Source organism: Ambystoma mexicanum, chromosome 12, assembly GCF_040938575.1.
Source record: "Ambystoma mexicanum isolate Mex_15411 chromosome 12, UKY_AmexF1_1, whole genome shotgun sequence".
Lineage (NCBI taxonomy): Eukaryota > Metazoa > Chordata > Amphibia > Caudata > Ambystomatidae > Ambystoma > Ambystoma mexicanum.
In genome coordinates, this window is record NC_090936.1 from 946,145,321 (window position 1) to 946,165,486 (window position 20,166).

Genomic DNA, 20,166 nt, shown 5'->3' on the forward strand with positions numbered 1-20,166 from the left:
TACAGTGACTTTACGTCTAATGCAATTTCCTCCTGATTACTGGTATTTACCCCTCAACTACCGTCACCACCAACACAACTACTATTACCTTTCAGGCACTGTCTTTCCCTCCTCACACTCTGCCCCCGCTGGTGGCTGTCGCTGACTACCTCTTGCTTCTGACATGGTGGTTGAGGAGTAGTCCATCTCTTCCACTTCTCCACTTAGCACTTTCTTATCAAGAAATAATACATTGCTGTGTGTTTGGCTTAGTATGTTAATATGCAATGAAGCACAGTGACAGCTAATTTTTTCATGCAAAAGCCACACAAAGGGAAAGAGTTGTCTCAAAACACAATCAGTAAACATATGGACGGTGACTGAGCTCAGTTATTGGATATATACAAAACAAACACAAAAAAATAAATGTTTTAAGAAACCTTTTTTGGTAACACAAAGCAAACGAATTCCAGACAAGGGACCTTTGGGGGTTCTTAAAAATCTTACAAGGTAATACGAGTACAGAAAAAGGATTATTTTTGAGTGGGGGCGTATCAAATATATACAAAAAGACAAGGGATAAAACAGGGATCTGTTAACACCAAAAATGCACAAACAACTAGCATAGTGCTCGTCCAAAACTCTTGTGAACTCACAGACGTCTCATCTCCTTCAACACACACTACCAAATTGTGAGCCTGACCTGTACTCCACTCCGCAGTCAAACACAAATCACACAGTAAGCAGGATGTAAGATGAGCCTTTTACCGGATGTGAATCTTTTTTCTGGATGGGTTGAGAGATTGAGGTCCATGGTACTCTTTCCACAGAATGTGACACAGCCACCAATCTTTCCACTCCTCATCAGTTCCATGCGATTGAGGTGCTTGCTTCTCCCATTCAACCATTCTCTTAGCACCTTAGACCTCAGCAACCCTGTGTATTTGCACTTTCTCCCCCTTTTTCCCTTTGCTCTGCTGCTCAGTCCATGCCATTGCGTGCCCTCCATGATTCCCTCTTGTGGGGTGGTGTTACATGAGACACCCTGATTACCCCCAACTCTTTTTCTTTTTTCTTTTTTCATATTTCCCCATTGGCGACACCAATGTGATCCCTGACTTTTTTTTCTTTGCCTCTGAATCCCCATGCCTGCATGAACATGAACCATTCCCATCCGACCATCTAATCCCATTCCTGCAGACCAGCCATTATTTCTTCTGTATGCTTAGAATTGGAATCAGGGCAGTGAAAGGATGACCCGGCCCAGGCTCAAGTGCACAGATTGGCTGGTCAACATTCTTTATCAAGGCTCAAAACACTAAACTGGATGTGAGCCCCACCTCAAGACATGAGTCCAGTCTCGACTATAGGAAATCCAACAGGAATAGCTCTTCAACGGACAGATCCACTAATTTCCTTGAGGAACATTTTGGGAGGTTCAAGCACCCCTAATACAGATTACTTATTAAATGGCATAGCGTTTCCTTTTTTAAAATGTTTTAATTTATTGTAACTTGCAATTGGTTAATTAAAACCGCATACACATTTGATATGAACAACTAAAATCGTTACATTACATTAATTACATATGCTGTACCACATCATATTACATAACATCTTAAATAAAATCATATTACATATTGGTGATAACAATAGGAATGTTTAAAATCATCCTAATAAAAAACCCTTCTAGTAAAAGTCAAACATATCTTCTTTCTTCAATAATAACCATGATTCTTTTCCAAATATGATATGCTGATCCCACATACAACAATGTTTCTGCCATGAGAATAGCAGACCAGAATTGGTCTGTGTTTACCATTCTATAATCACTGACCAGATCCCTATAACCAGGGTTGCCTGCACACTCTTTCTTCATATAGAACAGAGGACCAAGCCACCACATACCTTAAACAGGGTAAACTATTAAAATGAAGGAACAATATGAAACTTAAAAATCCTCATTACAAAATGTTAATAAATAATTGCAGGGTTTTGTTATCTTAAATCCCTGCAGAGTGTATTGTATGTATCGCTTCTTTGTGCTTAGAGCCTCAAAATTATTAGCCATGATTTTAAGCTATGTCCCACTCCATTGCCTTTTCTGTAGGCATTATGTATAATTACTTCAATTTCTTCCCTAGGCATGGTCAAACCAATATCCTGAAAAAAATGAAATTACTGTGGATTGTAAATTTGTCAGTAGGTCATTTTGTTTTTTTCTATTATCCATATTCATGGCTATCACACTCAGTCGATTATCCTGGTTCCGCTGTGAAAGCTTTATCTTAATGTAGAGTTTACTACAGCATATCTTCCATAGCATGGTCCGGGATACTAAGCCTAATTTGCATCTAATGGTTTCTACTGGTACTTTTGTAATCTTAAAACAGATCTCCAAAGTTTCCCCTCCATTTTATCAAACCAGATCAAATATTTGACCTCAAGTTTTTCTAAAGCATATCGTAAGCCAGGCACAATACTGCTTTCATAGATCTCAAGGAAGCCCTTGATAGAATAACCCCCTTTTCATACCATGTATCTTGTAATGACATTCCACTTTTTCATCATCTTTTCCTTTAATATATTTTCATAGAATGTTTTAGGGTTTTTTATTATAGGAATGCTTAGGTATGGGTAGATTTCAACTACTTCCAATACCTCCTTATTAATCTTCCAATTAAATCTTTGCTTTTTATTTTTAAACACCCGTGTCCCAATTATACTAATCTCTTCTTATTTTTTTTTGCATTAATACAGAGGTTCTTCTTCATTGCAAATATATTCACACGTTGAACATTCTTTGCAGCCCAATCAGTGTCTTATCCATAATTACTGTGTCATCTGCATATGTCATCCATCATATTTCCATATTGCCAGTATTCTGGGGGTAGCCATGTTCATATTCAAGGGATTCCTTCATATCAGCAACATATACATTATATAATACCGGTGAGGCTACACATCCCTGTTTCAAGCCTATATTAGTAAGCACGGGAGGGGGGGTTATAATGGTACCCTTGCCCTAACAGATGGTCACGGTAGTAGCTTTATACATAGCTTTTAGAAAGTGCAATACTATGGGGCACACTCCCCAACTCTGCATTGTACCCCGCAGCCTGTCCCTGTCAACACAGTCAAAGGCTCTGGAGTAATCAATGAAACATACATCATGTTGTTGCGCTTACAAACGACAGTGTCAGAGATAAAGTGCTTGAGCGTAATCATGCTATCCAGAGTGCTGAATCCTTGCCTAAAACCAGTTTGCTGAGGTGATAATAGGTTCCTTTCACCAATCCATATATTGATCATTTTCAACAGGAGGGTGCAAAGACTATTTCAGCTTGTTTCAGGCATGGTCAGCAAGTGATAATTACCTAGACTGGTTCTAGCTCTGTTTTTAAAGATAAGGAACAAAATGGCTTTACTCCAGCTCTTGGGTATTTCCCCAGTTTTCCAAATGGAGGTGACCAAATTTCAAAAATGATTTTGCTCGTTTAACCGAATTACGTTTAACAACTGCATTCGGTAGCCCACCGGGCCCGGGAGTTCTGGACATATTCATTTTATTAATTATCCTCAAAATATCTTTATAGCCAAAAGGTGGTTCTAGCTGATTTTTCTCCTACAGCTTTTTACTCAACCAGTGCTCTTTATGCTACACATAATACAATTGTCCAGCATACTTGAACCATTCCTCCACAGGTATAACATTAATGTCCTAATTACCATCCTCAATTAAGTGTTGTCAGTACAAATACCAGCATTTCTTTAAATTATGTGTCTTACATAATGTAAAACACGTTCTCCAATTAGCATTTTTGATATCCTGCTTGTGGGCCTTCAGCCAGTTTGTGTATTTCATATGTAAGGTTGATTCCATTTTTCATTTCTGGTCCCAATCCATACCCATTGTCTGTTTTACTCTCCTTATTTTCACATTCATCCTTTTTTTTCTGATTACATACATCTATATCAGACGTATTGACATGCTTCTTCCCTGTTTGCTGTAACTCTATTCATTGTCATTAAAATCATATCAAGCATATCACCAAAACCCTTCAACCCTAAATGGGCCATCTATCACTATCAATCGGGAGTAAATTGAACATATTGTCAAATTTCGCTACATTTCTGTCAGTCCATATAATTCTATTCCCACCCGCCATAGACTGAAAATTCATTTTTTTCTCCCGTATTATAAGTCTTTTTTTAATAAATATCTTATTAGTGTATGTTTAAGCACTGAGGTGGGGGGGCAAAATAAGTTCAAATGATTTCAACTGCTCACACATACCCTAACTAGCGAACATATAGTCCACTGGAAACCAACTTTTCCATCAGTCCTCGTGGCTTTTTGTTCCCCTGTACTATCTGGATTTAAATAGGATAGTCCTCAGTTTTGGAACAATTCTAACCATTCCATTCCATTGGTTATTTGGGCAAGTATTTCCCACCTCTGCCCAGTTCTGGAGTTACAATTACATCAAATTCACCACATAATTCTTTCCATTCATCCACAATATTCATAGCTTTATCACAGCAGGTATTAACATCTCCAACTACCATGATCTCAAAGTTGGGTGACTCCATCATCCGACCTTCAGTGGTATCCAAGATAACTTTAACCACTGCCTCCAAATGATCCCCCAGGAAGTAGATACACACTTATCAACAACAGTTCATTGAACTTTCCCAAATGTTTAACAATGGCACATAAGGCAAATGGTGAATTACTAAATGTATCATACTCGCTTCTAATTACAGGGGACTTTGCACCAATGCAAAGTCCCACTGCCGGTTGTCCAACTTCTCTACTAACTGCAGGTTTTACAAATATAGTGAACACATTCATCAGGATGGTTCTGCCTACCCAAGTCTCATGGAATGCAAATATATCACAATTATCCACAAAGTGCTTACCATCTTTATGAAAAAAGGAGCAAAACCTTCTAGTGTTCCAGGAGATCACTACTGGCTCGTGGCCTAGCCCTGTTTATAATTTCTCCTCAAAGTGATCACTGTCAGGGACCCACATATCCCTACTCCTTTTCCCTTGCTTAGGCAGGGCTTTATTCGGGCCGCTGTAACTTTGTCTTTGATTATTAGGCATGTTACCCATTATTTTATTACAAATAACAATTTTAAAACCATTCGTCCACAGTGGCTCTTAATGTGCACCAATGAGCTCAACAATGATAGGCGAAAAAAATTGGACAATTGCCAATTTTTTCCAACTGCCATATTCGGTTAGCGTCACTATTTCAATATCTGATGTTGTTATGGCATGAAGTTGGGGAACCGTGTATAGAAGATCCAATATCCACTTCTGATTTAAATAAGGGCTCTCCTCAGATGTATTGATCTCCATAATCTTCATAGATTTGCCCAAATACATCAAAATACCTTCACCTTTGGTATTTTCATGCAATCGTGACCCAATATAATGCTTGTTAATGTTACACAAAGCTAATCTTTCCATTTCATCCGTATAGATCTCATTTGCCATAGAGGAGAGCGATTCTATCAACTTATTACACGCCCCACGGTAGTTCCCATATGCTGATTGATGATCCTTTGGTTTGTCACATTTGGTAAGTTTCCAGTGCATCATCTCTGGAGTCTTTAGAGTGTAATGGATGAATTGTATAATGGTCTAAAATGGTCTAAAATATTGGATACACTAGCAGGATCTAAAAGTTGATATTGCCGGTTTCTGGTGACTCTTGAATTAGTTCCGTGGTTTCACTCAGGTTTTCTTCAATTTCTTTGTAGTATTCATTATTGTCTTTTAGATATTGCAAGGCTTGTCTAACTTTATGTAAGTCCACAAGTTGTTACCACTTTTTTTTTGTCTTTTGTAGGTACATCATTTACTAAGAAAATTAAAGATTGATCTATTGGACGTTGCACTTCCAGAGTGTGTACATTTTCTTTCAGATCTAATGGTAAATAAACTACTTTGCCACAAATGCCTTTCACTAATTCAGAGGGAGGTAGAGTTGCTGTTTTTGGTTGAAGGTGTATTATTTCTTGAAATGGGTGCACTGTTTGAATTATGATGCTCTCATATACATTGAGTTGTTGCAGGGGTTTTGGTAGTGGGAATAATTCCAAGTTATTTGTGATAGCTCATGAAGGAGTTCGGTTGTTGTCAAGTTTTACAGTGCAGTAACTGCAAAATATTAAGGGGTTTTATTTCATATTTTTTTTCTGCTATAAAGTAGAGAGCTAATTCGAACCATTTAGAATCTTCATTGTCTTCTATTTTGTATGTTATGTCTATAGCTTTTGTGCTACTTTTATAAAAAGTTCTGCTGCAACACACACACACATGGTTTGGTACTTCAGCGGATGTACTTTAAAATTTTAGTATTTCTTTTTTGTATGTGTGTAGTAGAAGGTTGACATCTGTACCATTTGTGCTAGTCTGTTGTAAAGCTATTGCATTTTGTAAGTGGCTTTCACTTCCAAAATATTTTCTCTGGATATGCTCTATTTCTTCGAGTAGGTCTTTGGCTGTGCCATGTAGAAGATTGCTATTTAAATTAGCTAGTGCTAAAGCAGGACTTTTAGCAAGGTACAGTTTACGGACTAGATTTCCTATAGTTGAATGATGTGTTGATATCATTTTGATATGATGGAAGGTGCTTTTGCAAATAGGTCCTGAAATGTATGTTAATGAATGTCCTTGTAGTCCTGTGTATTTCCACACTGGACAGTTATCCATATTTTGTAGTAGTTTCATTTTGAATGTGTCTTTGCGTTTCACATACTGATTTAGGAACTTGCGTAAAGATTAGGAAGATTATTTGGCAATTTTACACATCGAAGTGCACAGCCATTTGTACACTGGACGTTTTGGTTCAGTTGAATGGACAGGGTGATACTAAGTTTTCTGGGAATATTTTTGTATACAATATTTCTTGTTCCATTATGCTATTATTACGTTTTTCATACCCACGTCCACTGCTATGTATGGCAATTGCGTTTGTTTGCTTTTGTTTGTATGCTTCTTCATTAAAATATGGTTCTGTGTTAGTGGTGTGACTCTATTCACCTCCACAGTTATTTAAGAAGTTATTTCTGTTGACATTTTGTTTATTGAGAAGTCATTTTTGTAATTTAGTAGTTAGTTTTGTTAGTGGTTTTATTCTGTTAAAAACTAAATTAAATAACTTCCTTTTCAGAAGGATTGCACTGCCTGTGAGAGCTTCTAAGATTCATTTTCTACAGTAGGTTTTAAGGGTTGTGCTTGATTTCTCTCCTGTTTTTATAAGATTCTGAAGGACTCGGTGATGGAATATTTTTTGTAAAATACTTTTTTTGGTATGGTTACTTGCCACTACTTCAAGATTTGTAGGAGCAGTGTTAGTAGTAGTGGTAACTGAATTCTTGTTAATCACTTTCTGTTTCGTTTTACATTTTGAAAGAGGAGGCAAAGTTTCTGTACTGGAAGCTTGTTTTGTTTCGCTTAAGGACTGTATTAGCTGTTTTGTTTGAACTTTTTGTACAAATTCTGCTAGATATGGATGCTTATTTTGGACACTTTTATTTTGATTTGCTCTAGTTCTGTTTTGCTTTCTACGGAATAGCTTTTTGGTAGGCATTCTTGGACGTCTGTTGAGAAGGTATGGGTTGGGTTGTTGTGTAATGTATTTGTGCTGTGCGCATGAGTGTCTGAGTAGGATGGTAAGGATGCATGTGGAGGTGTGTAATTTTGCAATGGCCAGCTACAACAAGTTGGGAGGGCTGACAATACAAAGTAAGCCAGTGGTGAGGAGAAGCACTAATACTAAATCTAATGGTATAGTATTGAAACAGTTCTTTGTTCTGCAATACTAACATTCTAGGGGCTGATTTATGGAAGTTGTGTGCCAATAAACGGGGATTTGTGTGCCATTCGGCCCACAAAACACTGTTTATCAAATGGGGATTAGTGGGCAGAATGGCGTACAGATCCATTTCTTTCGGTGCACAAATTCCATGATTCAGCCCCACAGTGAGTTTGAGTAACAATTAGAACATTGTGGGCCTCATTACGAGTCCGGCGGTAACTGAGGCGGTAAAACCCCCTGGTTACCGCCGGACTCATATTACCATTCTGCCTCTGTGATTCCCGGAATTACCGGGGCATTACAACCCCGGTTTCCCAGGAATCACGGAGGCGGAATGGTGTTAATCTCGTCTCGTGATGCTGCCGGTGTTTCCTCGTCCGCCTGCAGGCGGGCAGTGTTAAACTCGCCAGGTCAAACCTGGCGGGAACATCACCTCCCGCCTGCAGGAGTCGGGATCAGGCGGTCCGTAAACAACGGTGGCGGCGGGTTTACCGCCACCGTTATTTCTGGACCGCCTGATTTGTAATGAGGCTGTATGGTAGTATTGTAGTTTTTTGTACCGAGTGAATATGTGTCTTCTGAGTTGTTGTTTGTACTTCACATGCTGCTGCTTTTCAGGAGAGTGGTCTTCACTGCAGTTGTAAAAGAAAGATGTTAGTGAATATGTGTGTTTATAGGACTGTTGTTAATTTAGACGTTGATTTTTATGTTTTTGTAGTAGTAGTGTTTTTTGATAATTGAACATAGTGTTTGCATGCAGTTTCTTTTACCTATGTGCAACCTGTATATTTTACTTAGAATCTGTTTGTTGAACATGTTTTGAAAATGAGAATAATACTGAGCGTATGAAACTCACATGGTTTCTTAAGTCTGTGTTATTGAATGTTAGGAGATAGAAGAAATATTTATATACTTATTTTTTTTTTTACAGGGTAAATGGCAGAAACTGTATAGAAAAGCATGGAATGTATGCATTTGTGAAGGTGTGCGTAATAAAGCAGAAGGATGTGATGTAGAGGCAGTGGTATTATTTCAGCTGGGAGCTTTTCTAATGATAGTGTCTATCTGTGTGAGTGTATAAAGCTACATGAACTCAACCTGGCTGTTTGCAATTTTATAATGCACTAAGTGTTTTTATTCAATTATATGTTATTTCTCCCATCTTTTAATATGAAATTACACTTTTTTAGATAGTTGTGTGTGTAAAAAAAGAATTTAGATAGCAGACAGGTTTGGAAGTGACAGTTGATTATAGCAGATGGGAAAAATGACAGTAAGTTCATTTTATAGGTTACACAGGTTAAGTGGCAGTTACCCTGTTTATATGCATTTATAAGAGTTGTACATGTACTGTGCAGACAATATGCATACCTGTAGTTTGCATTCATACATGTGGATATTCATGAAGCTGCAAGTAGAAATCTTGCAGACTTGTACAGTAGTTTTTGTAGTAGGTGCTTTCCAATGACATGAGACCTGTACTCAGAGTGATCAACAGTACATTTGAAGTGCTGAACTATGATGATGGAGTTAAATGTAGAGTTCTTGGATGTGATGGGTGGATGTTTGTGTGACTGCTTAGCTGTATCCAATGAGGGAATGGCACAGAGAGTGAAGTGGAAAGGGTACAAGGGCTGTCTGAGAGTTACATGCTTCGTGGACACCACAACTGTCCGTGGACATGGCGTGCCACATCTGGCGGTTTCCAGCAAATCCAGCATGGAAAGGGGACTGTAGTGATTAGCCAATCAGGTGTTGAGGTTGTGGATTTGTGTTGAAAGAGGCTGTATGTAGTGAAGATGGCAGAGGTGGAGAAGGTCAGGGTGTTGGTGGTGGAGATATCTTTGCGCATGGTTTGGAGCACCATGCTACATGCAGGAATGTGGCAAACAATTTTGATGTTAAAGGAGTGGAGGTGGTGTGGAGCACTGTGTCTGATTTCAATGTGCAAGGAATTGTAAAAGTTTGTGAAGATATGGGCAGGATGAACAGTCCCCATGTGGTAGTGTTGCACTTTGGTGCTTTGCATTTGGGCTATGTCAGTGCCCCTACTTTGTTGGCAGATTCGGAACACTTGGTTCACACTGTAATGAAGGTCCTTCTAAATGCCAAAGTTAGTTATTCTGGTTAGCGATATGGGACAATAGTTCTGTTTTTTGTCCTCAGCAAAACATTGCTTGGTATGCAATCAACCGAGGCATATTTGCTTTCATGCTTAGAGCTGGTATGTTCTTTTGTAATAATGAGAACATTGATTTTGGTAATGCTGTTTATTTTAAAAAAGATGGTATTTCTTAATCTTTTATGGGAAACGTCATGCTGTTTTGGAACATAAGGGTTGCTTTGGAGAAGCTTATGTGAAGATTTTAGGAGTAAAATAAGAAAAGAAAAGAAAAAAAAAATAAAATAAAATAAAAGGTGTCTCTCTTATTTAAATTTAAATTCATCACGCTCAGATTTTTCGATATGTCTGCAAGCATGGCAGTTGTCTGAGGACACTGTGTGTTACATACAGGGATTTTGGGGTGGAGAGGCATGCAAATGAGAATGAGCAGAGCGAGGGATTGGTCAATAAGTTTACTGGGTGTGCTATGTAAGGAGAGAGTTTGTCAGAAAGTATTTTTGTTGAGAGAAGAACAGATAGCTATGTATGTGTGTTTCAAAAAACAGATTATCTGGATTTTGGGAGATTCATGGATACATTGGTTGGAGGTGCATGCAGAACGCTGTAGTAGGGACATCCACTACCTCATTCTCTTCATCCTCTTTATCCATCTCCTCTGCATCCTCACGCCTGTTCCCCTCTCCAGGCCCATGGGGAGGTGGTGGTGGTGGAGGGGGTGGGGGTGGAGATGAAGCTGAAGCAGCCATGGCAGCCATCTGCAGGACAGCAGGCAAGAGTCATCAGCAATGCAGTAAATGCAAAAAGAAGCAATTCTCTGTCAGCTAGCCAGAAGCACAATGAGGAGCAATTGTACGGTGTGGCCTTTTATAGTGGTGCTGGTGCGTGCTCCGCGACAGCCGCGCTGTCCGCGGACACATCGAACACAAAGAGAAGATTCAAAAAGTTCAAAAAAGTATGTGGATCGCCAGGGACATTGTCTGGGACATGTGCAATGCTGAAATACTTTAGATTGTTTAAAAGAGTACTTTTAAAGTGTTCAGGGACCCAGACACTGTCCGCAAATAAGGACACACGCTCAGTGTGGGTGCGGTCACCTGATGACATCACGGACACGTTCACAAATGCAATGGCTGTCCCCAGGAAAGCAAATGTGCAGGGACGGATGTGCGCATGCGCACGGGTGTTCTACGGATAGTGTTCGGGTCCTCAAACTAATTAAAAGTGTGACACATGTGCGACAGACAGTTAGGGACAGGCGCGATATTCGTAGGACCTCTGGGTGTGGTGCGCATGTGTGTAGATGTTCTATGGACAGTGTGGACACTCCTATTTTAATTATGAACAGGTATTGTGTCCTTAGGACACCTCCATTTTGGTTAATTGCAGATATCGCAGACATCAAGTGTGTGCTAAGAACATCTTCATTTTGATTGCAGACAGTACGGACAGGTATAGTGTTCTAAGGACACCACCATTTTAGTTAATTGCAGATTTCCCGGACATCGAGTGTGTTCTAAGAACAGTTCCATTTTGATTGCGGACAGTACGGACAGGTATAATGTTCTTAGGACACCACCATTTTAGTTAATTGTGGATTGCCTGGACATCGAGTGTGTTCTAAGAACCGTCCCATTTTGATTGCAGACAGTACGGACAGGGATAGTGTTCTAAGGACACCTCCATTTTGGTTAATTACGGACATCCCGGAAACTGTGTGTGTTCTAAGAACAGTTCCATTTTGATTGCGGACAGTATGGACAGGTATAGTGTTCTTAAGACACCGCAATTTTGGTTAATTGCGGACATTCCGGACACCCGTGCTGTCCGTGGACACCTTAACTGCCTTTTAAAAAAAATAAGACACAAAGCAGTGAAGTAACAACACACATAATAGTGTATTATTATATACACATATAACATTTATGAAAGAGAGGGAGGAAGCAGAAACTTACACAAATACAGTGGAATTAGGGGTTTGGAGAGGATGGATGGGAGGGGATGAAGGGATGGAAGTATCATCATAACATTTGTCTTGGTGGTGAGGGTTTGGGGATAGTTGACTGGGACATGGAGAGAGGGAACAGGTACATGTGGGACAATGATAGTTAATGTTTCCTTGCATGTGGTCCTCCACAAAATGTTTTAAAACATTTACATTTTTCATTAGCATATTCATTTTTTGTTCCATTCACTGCTGAGCATGTTCTAATGTCTCTTTTGTTATATTATTTTAACTGTTTGTATGGTCTGTTAAAAAAAAATGTGTTAAGTACACATAAAGTAATGGTTATTAATTGGCTTATAAAGAGAAGTGTCTACCATTAGTATCACTGTCTTCACTCATTTCCTCATGTGGGAAATGTTCTACAAGCCATTCCAAAGTATTGGACATTTCTGTGTAAAAAAACATATAATAATTTTGGTGTACCTAATACAGAAAGTTTAGAAATATATAAGAAAAATGAAGTTTACTTACTAGTTTCTGGCAGGTTTTGTTGTTACTGTTGTGTAGGTCTGCTGTTGCTTCTTGCTGTGCAGTTTCTGTGAGGTAATTATGTTGGTGACATATCTTTTTTGTTTTGGTATATTCCATTCTAGTACATATGCTATTTAAATGACGGTACATGTCTTACATATATAAGTTCCACTTCTTATTTATTATTACATATGATGTGTTCATGTGATGCTTTTTGAACTTGTTCAGTGTTTATATGGCATGATACAACAATCTAAGATACCCCCTGAGTTTCTGAGTAGTGCTGATGTTGTCCGTGCCTGTCCGCGGACATACGCACAGTCCGCGGATATCAAAATCACTAGCAGGGGGTTCAGTATATTCTATGTTACATGTATATAAAGTAAGGGAATCCTAGTAAACACATATGTAATTCACCCTATGTATATCTGTATTCAGTAAAACAAACTTTGGTAAAGGGATGTTATGGTTAAGTTGTGCTACTAAAAACCTATGAAATTCAGTGAAAAAAACGTTGTTACAGGGACGTTATGGTTCCAAGTAAAACGGAAAACCCCCTGAAATTCACCAGTTATGGTAAGCTAAACTACCATAACTCGCACAACCACCGTGCACTGCTAAGACTAACACCCAGGACATCAAAGATGACATCACAAATGTCACTGATGACATCACTGATGACATCACATGTGCCTTTATTTTTCATGAAAAGTCTGTACAAGGGGTTCTCATTTTAATGTTGATAAAGTGTCAACGGTTATTTAAATAAATATCACGAGGTACTTAGTGCATTAAGCAATGCAGTGATACAAATAGCATTCTATAAGTTCTTTAGTATACTTAGATACTCACGTAGAAACATAGGAATTGCGTGGAGCATACATGATGGAGGTGCAATATTAATAATCTTGCCATGTTGAATAGTGAACTGATAAATGCTTTCTTATTAGAGTTTTGTGTTCTCTGAAATATTTAATAAGTAGCTAATAAAACCCACTCTCTATAGAATTGCATTATTGCAAACAAAACAGAAAAAGACAACAACGCATTGAAATATGAGCATATACAGGGAAAAAGAAGTAAAAAAAAGAGAATTTATTACCAGACAATCATCATAAACTAACTGATTATCTTCATGCACAGAAACGATTGCTCTGCTTCAAAGCTACTACCTCACTACATACAAGTATCACATAATGTGACTGGACCCTAAAGTAAGTAGTGTGAATACAATGTATACAAATATGAGCATATGCAGGGAAAGTACAGTAATAAAAAAAACAGCAGAACTATAAAAAAAACTTGATAACCTTACTGATCATCTTCATACATACAAAGCATTGCTGTTTTCCAAGTCTGTGTTTTCCGCTATGCATATGTTTCATGTGCTGTGAGTGAACTCCAAGTGAATTACTGTAAGAACGTAATTGAAGTATAAGTCTACAAATATAGTATGTTTTGAATTAAGTTCCTGACTATTACTGGCCTAGGTATGTCAGTAAAGGAAAAAAGAGGGAGCCAGACATGAGATGTCATCAGTGATGTCATTAATGGCATTTGTGATGTCATCTTTGATGTCCTGGGTGTTAGTCTTAGTCATGCACGGTGGTGGCGCGAGTTATGGTCGCTTAGCTTACCATAACTGGTGAATTGCAGGGGTTTTTCGGTTTTACTTGGAGCCATAACGTCCCTGTAACAAAGTTTTTTTCACTGAATTTCATAGGTTTTTAGTAGCACAATTTAACCATAACGTCCCTTTAACAAAGATTTTTACTGAATTTATAGTTATATTCACATAGCTCACTTGCCTATTATTTCCTCACCCCTTGGTCTATCCACTGTGCGCATATCAGGTACTGATGCATTCTTATTAGGTTCACTCTCCATCCCATTTAACCATTTATCCATCGGCCCACACTCATAACCTGGGATTTGCTTTACTTCAATTCTATCATTATTGACAACCTTGAGATCAAACATTTTACCTTTAGTCACGCATAGCACATCCTTCTTTATCATCTCCGCCAATGAGGCGCTATTCTTTCTAAATGGATTGTCCTTACCAATATTACCAGATTTAAACTTTTTCTTTGCCCATTTTTTATTATTCCGCTTACAGTGAGTCTGTTTTATACTCCCATACGAGGTAATTTGCTCGCCCTCAGAGCTAATAGCCAAATTCTCAAGGCTCTTTTCGATGATTTGTTCCTCATTCATTATTATTTCGTTCACAACACCCCCTTCACTCTCTGCTATAGCTAAGCATAACTCACTCAAGTTATCTACAAATTCCACCGCCTGGGCCACATTTTCTAATGTTCTCTCTTCTACTCATTGGCTATTGTACTGGATATTATCGGCAATCCTTACCAGTAATGTGTTCAGTTCTCGATGTTCCTTCTTAAGGCTGGAACAGGGTTCAAACACAGCATCCAAGGCTGCCGCTATTGCCTCAAATTTGCTTGAAGTGTTCATTGACCCTTCATGTGTCATTTTTGAATCTTTCCAAGAGTTGTTCTCATCCTCCATAATTGAATCCTCCTGCGCCAAGGCTGGCACCCCATATAAATTGGATCCAATAACATTAACCATATGTCTCGGTGTTTCAATACTTCTGTCTGCCAATACATTCACATACCCTGTTATAATCCCCAAAGATTGCCGTCTAAATTCATGACACATTTTTTATAGTGAGTTATTATCAACTATAGTGCTGTTATTTAGCGGTACTGAGTCTCCCTCGCTCATTGTCTCCCTCGTTCATTGCCTCACTTGCCACCTCACTTTCTTTTACTTTTGGCACTGTCATAAAGCATGACATTTTAGGTTGTTCCATTACTAATTTCTCATTCCCCAAGTTCATTGTGCATCCTATCTCCAAGACCTTTTTTTCCTTAGAGTACAGGTTGAGGGGGTGGGAGAATGTATGGACTCCACACTCAGATGATCTCTCTTCTTTATTTTTACGTTCTGTGAGCAAAGCTGAGGGGTCATTATGTTTTAGCTAAATAGGCAGATCTTAAGAAGTCGGGGTTCAGATGTTGCAAGTTTCCCAAAAATGTTAATAGAGCCCAGAAGAAATACGTTGGTTGGGTATTCAGGCTATATCCATTCATCCCCCCTCCTCGCTCCTCACTCCCAAACTGTTCACTTAGCCTTCACTTCCCCTTCACGCGCTTGACGCTATTATAGATTTTTATAGGGTGTGATCCTTGCTGTGAGCCAGCCACGCATTGAGCTCCCAGGTTGGGCTAGTGGATTGCAGAGCAGCTCCAAGGATGCACAGAGAGGCAGGTGAGTGCAAAAAAAAGAGCCGTCTGGACCAACCATATAAACGTAATTAAACTCTGCCAAACTGTTCTCTTAGCCTCACTTCCCCTTTGCACACGCTTAGCACCATTCTCAATTTTTATGGGGTGTGATCCTTGCTGCAAGCCAGCCCACGCCAACAACCGAGCTCCCAGGCTTAGCTAGTAGATTGTAGAGCAGCTCCAAAGAGGCACAGGCAGGCAGGTGAGTGCAGAAAAAATGAGCTGTCCGGACCAACAATGTGAAGGCGATTAAACTCAGCCAAACTGTTCACTTAGCCTTCAATTCCCCTTCACGCGTTTCACTCTATTTTAGGTTTGTATAGGGTGTGATCCTTGCTGTGAGCTAGCCATGCACCGAGCTCCCAGGTTGGGCTAGTGGATTGTAGAGCAGCTCCAAAGATGCACAGGGAGGCAGCTGAGTGCAAAAAAAAAAAAGAGCCGTCCTGACCAACCGTGTAATTAAACTCTGTCAAACTGTTCTCTTAGCCTTCACTTAACCTTTGAACGCGCTTATCACCATTCTCGATTTTTATGGGGTGTGGTGCTAGCTGCGAGTCAGCCCACGCTGAGCACCGAGCTCCAAAACTGGGCTAGTGGATCAAAGACCAGATCCAAAGAGGCACAGGCAGGCAGGTGAGTGCAGAAAAAACGAGCCGTCCAGACCAACAGTGTAAAGGTGATTAAACTCTGCCAAACTGTTAATTTAGCCTTCACTTCGCCATAGCGTTTCACTATCCACACTTTGCTATTTCATAATTTAGTATTCCAAGTGTTTCAGAGAACATTCAAAAGTATAGCCTTATTTATGATGTACTCTGAACGACTGTTTGCATGGTGCACATGGTATTATTTTTAATTCTCATAGGCTATGAATCTAGTAGAAATTATACAATGTTGCTCAGAATGAACTACTTTAAATTCCAATTAATAACTTAATTTATTATAATTTTTCTCCAGGCATTAATGTGCATCTAAGGACGAGCTGTGAACATTATCGAACTTGTAAATCCCCGTGCATCTTTAAGTGCTTTTCTCAGGAATGTAGAGCTATCAAAGGTAATGTTAATCTAAAAAGCATTACATACCCATCAGTCAGACAGAACATGGTTAGTCTGTTAAAATGAGTTCAAATATTGTGGGTAACGAAAGGAGACCTTTTTTACATTAGGTGTTTAATTGCAACATAAAACACAGTTAATAGGCATATTCCATTAGAAGTCACTTGCAGCAAAGATTTAACATTGTAGTTTCAACTTACATGGAACAGGCAACATAGCAATACATATTACTAAACGTCATGCATTTCTGCTGCATTGATGCCGAGTAGTTAATGACTGAACTGAATTGAGATGGTTTCTTTTATTAGAACATACGTATACGTAATAGAGCTTGCCATCTAAACACGCTCTTTTTATAGAATACCAGTATGGATTTTTGATTTAAAATAGTCTCATTTATCAGTGCCTTCTCTCAGTCACACATTGAACAGTTTCATAGAATTATCAGAGCAAGCCACTGTACTGTACATCTGTGTTCCTTTAATCTTCAGCCTTGATCGTTCCATTATTGAAAGCTTCCCCCTCTAGATTATCCATTATTGTAGGTTCTATGATGTGGGTGACATAGAGCCTCAATACGAGGAAGGCGTTAGGGGGTTGACTGGGCCTGCAGAGCTGCCGGCCTCATTAACCCCCTACCGCCTCATTACGAGGTCTGCTTGCGGGACCCGCTAAGGACACCTGGTTTTACGAGACCTCCTTAGCAGGTCCTGCGAGCGGTCCAGCATGCTAACAATGGCCTGTAATTAACGGGCCCATTGTTAGCATGCTCCCCATTCCCATTGAGCCCTATGTGGGCTGAAATGAAAATGGAGATGGACCGGGTCTGGGTTCCATGAATGGGGAAATACCGGGCCCTCCAAGGTCGGAATCGCCCGGTATTTCCCCATTCAGGGAACCCGGACCCGGTACCCGGAATGGGGTAGCCATGCCGCAAAAAGCAGCATGGTTACCTCCAGGGTAGTAATGAGGCCCATACTCTTCTTTGGCATTCTCTTCCCAATTAGCAAAGACATCTTGATACAAGTGTGGCCTACACAGGGCATGGCTTTAGGCTGAGTATATAGACACACAGTATAGTCCAATGTATTCTCACTGACAATGTCAACTTTGCAAACATCTTGCCACTCTATTCGCAAACAAATGAATATATGTGCACTTCTGCTTACTTGCCGGGATTATACCACCTTCGGAAGTGTGATATTTTAAGGCATGACATTAGCAAGCAAGTGGTAAAACATACTGCAAACTTCTGCTAATGACTACTAGTCACGGACACATTAGCATTTTGCAGACATTAGCTTGTGAATTATGTGTGTAGGTAGTACATTCTTACCACCGATAACTCCTGTGCCTGCTCTTTCTGCAGTGATGGATTCCTTCTAGCCTTAAAAAGCAGCACACACGAAAGCTGCTTCCTGTTGTTAGTTGCTTGTTAAATCTGAAGCATGTATTCGTGGTATGAGCAATCGCTGGTATCCGCCGTATTTAAATATAGAACTGAGGGTGTTTAGGGGCGTTGTGGGAGACATGATCAAAGTACCGATACGTCTAACTGTGAGATGTGTCCTTTAATATTTTAACTCGGCGTCCTTAAAAGCCCACGGACGCAGCGTGGTAAAGCGATGCTACATTTTGTTTCCTATTTAAAGAAGAATGAATGTTCGAGAGCGTCACATACTTATAAATAGATGCAGTTAATAGCTCACAATAATATTGTAATGCCTTCAAATAGTAGAAATAAAGTATAAGCAAGTGTAGAAGTTTACGTTTTGTCTCCCTTTTAATTGACCTCTATGATGTATTTGATATGTTTTGTAATGTTGGCACATATATCTTGTATCTGCTGTTGATCGATGAACTCAATTTTTTGAGCAGATATACCCTTGTAGGATGCATTGATAAGAGCTGAAAGATTTTTCACCTCTTGTTGTAAAATATTATATAAGGGTGGGTGAACTCCCACTTGCCCATTCTCGCTGGATGAGTAGAATATTGCTCCCGATATTTGGTCTCATGTGTCCTGCCTCTAGACCAAAGTAACCTCTGAACTCTCTCACAAGCGATTCAGCCTGATCTCCTTTGACCAACAGGCTAATAAAACATGTCCAACATCCCTGAGAGTGTTAGAAGGCCAATCAGAACCACACAATCTATGGTGAGAATTGGTAGCCCAATAAAAGGATAAGCTCACTTCTGGCTTCTTTGTGAGCTGTGCTTAGCTTTTGAGGGAGGAATAGGGATGATCCTCGTGGGTAGAGGCGTAGCCAAGATTGTTTAACAAGTGGGGCCTGAAGCTAATGTACGTGGGCCCACCGCAGTGACATTAACATCTGTAAATGCCCACACATCGCTGCTGAGTGGGCTTTTACAGATTTTGGGTGGGCCTTGCACGCTCAGGACGTACCCTGCCTATGACTCTGTGGAGTTTTCTTTGTAATCATTGACCAATTTTTGTGTGTTCATGTGATGTCTCACTCCCTGTTTGTGGCTTTGTATTGTATATGTTGCTTGTTTTGTGAAGTTCCCTAAATTCTGATTCTCCCTTTGAGAAACCCTTTTGAACTCTTTTGTGATTGTTTATGTTTTGAATCTCTTTGCCTTTTTCTCCTTTACTCCAAAAAGATTAAAAAGGGAACACTTTGCGAAAGACCTTTGTAGAACCCATTGTCATCAGTGTTGTTTTAATCTCTTTCCCTTGCTTCACCACCCCTTGTGAAAACCTTATTTTACGGCCGCTTTTCTTTGGGAGCCCAACATCTTCACGTGCGGACGAAGGTTGGCTGGAGGAGGAGCACAAAGAGTCAGAGATTGCACGGCAGCTTGAGGGGGATCTTGAAGAAATGTATTGAGGTCAGGAGGAACACAAGGAGGAGATGGATGAGGTGCATCAGGTAAAGCATACATTGGTGGAGGAAATGGATGTAGAGCTGGAGGGTGGACACGAGAATTGAATGACGTATTTGCAGAACTTGTTACTGAAGGTGGATGCAGGGCAAGAGGAGACCATATATATGGGGTAGCAGGAGGAGGGGGAAATAAGAGGTTAAAAAGGATTGGCAACAATAGGAAAGAAAGGGTGAGGATGAGAAGAACGCACACCATGTTGATGCCAATGAATGCTGTCCTGTGGAGATGGCAAGGCAGGCCAGAGAAGTCGTGCCCCAGTATTTTTTACAATGGTTCATCCTTTGATTGCTACTAATTTCCCCTGCCTAGGGTAAGGTACAGGCAAAGTGTGTCATTATGTGCAAGCCCTGTAAGATGAGTGTGCAGAAAGGCAAGGAGACCTAGAATTGTGCATTGGGAACAACTGCATCTATGAACGCATTTCCTGATGGCATTAACCAACGTTATTTATCCATGTTTCATCCACCAG

At 39.7% G+C, this 20,166-nt stretch overlaps 2 long non-coding RNA genes across 2 annotated transcripts in view; one reads left to right on the plus strand and one right to left on the minus strand.

The window, feature by feature from the left end:
• LOC138514127 (uncharacterized) overlaps window positions 1-16,012 on the minus strand; it is a 198,354-nt gene extending 182,342 nt beyond the window's left edge. Inside the window, exon 1 of the long non-coding RNA XR_011281875.1 lies at window positions 14,789-16,012. This is a non-coding gene — a long non-coding RNA (uncharacterized lncRNA). The remainder of the gene's footprint in view (window positions 1-14,788) is intronic.
• Window positions 16,013-16,689: 677 nt separating this feature from the next.
• Window positions 16,690-20,166, plus strand: part of LOC138514128 (uncharacterized) — a 33,003-nt gene continuing 29,526 nt past the window's right edge. The window contains exon 1 of the long non-coding RNA XR_011281876.1: window positions 16,690-19,681. This is a non-coding gene — a long non-coding RNA (uncharacterized lncRNA). The remainder of the gene's footprint in view (window positions 19,682-20,166) is intronic.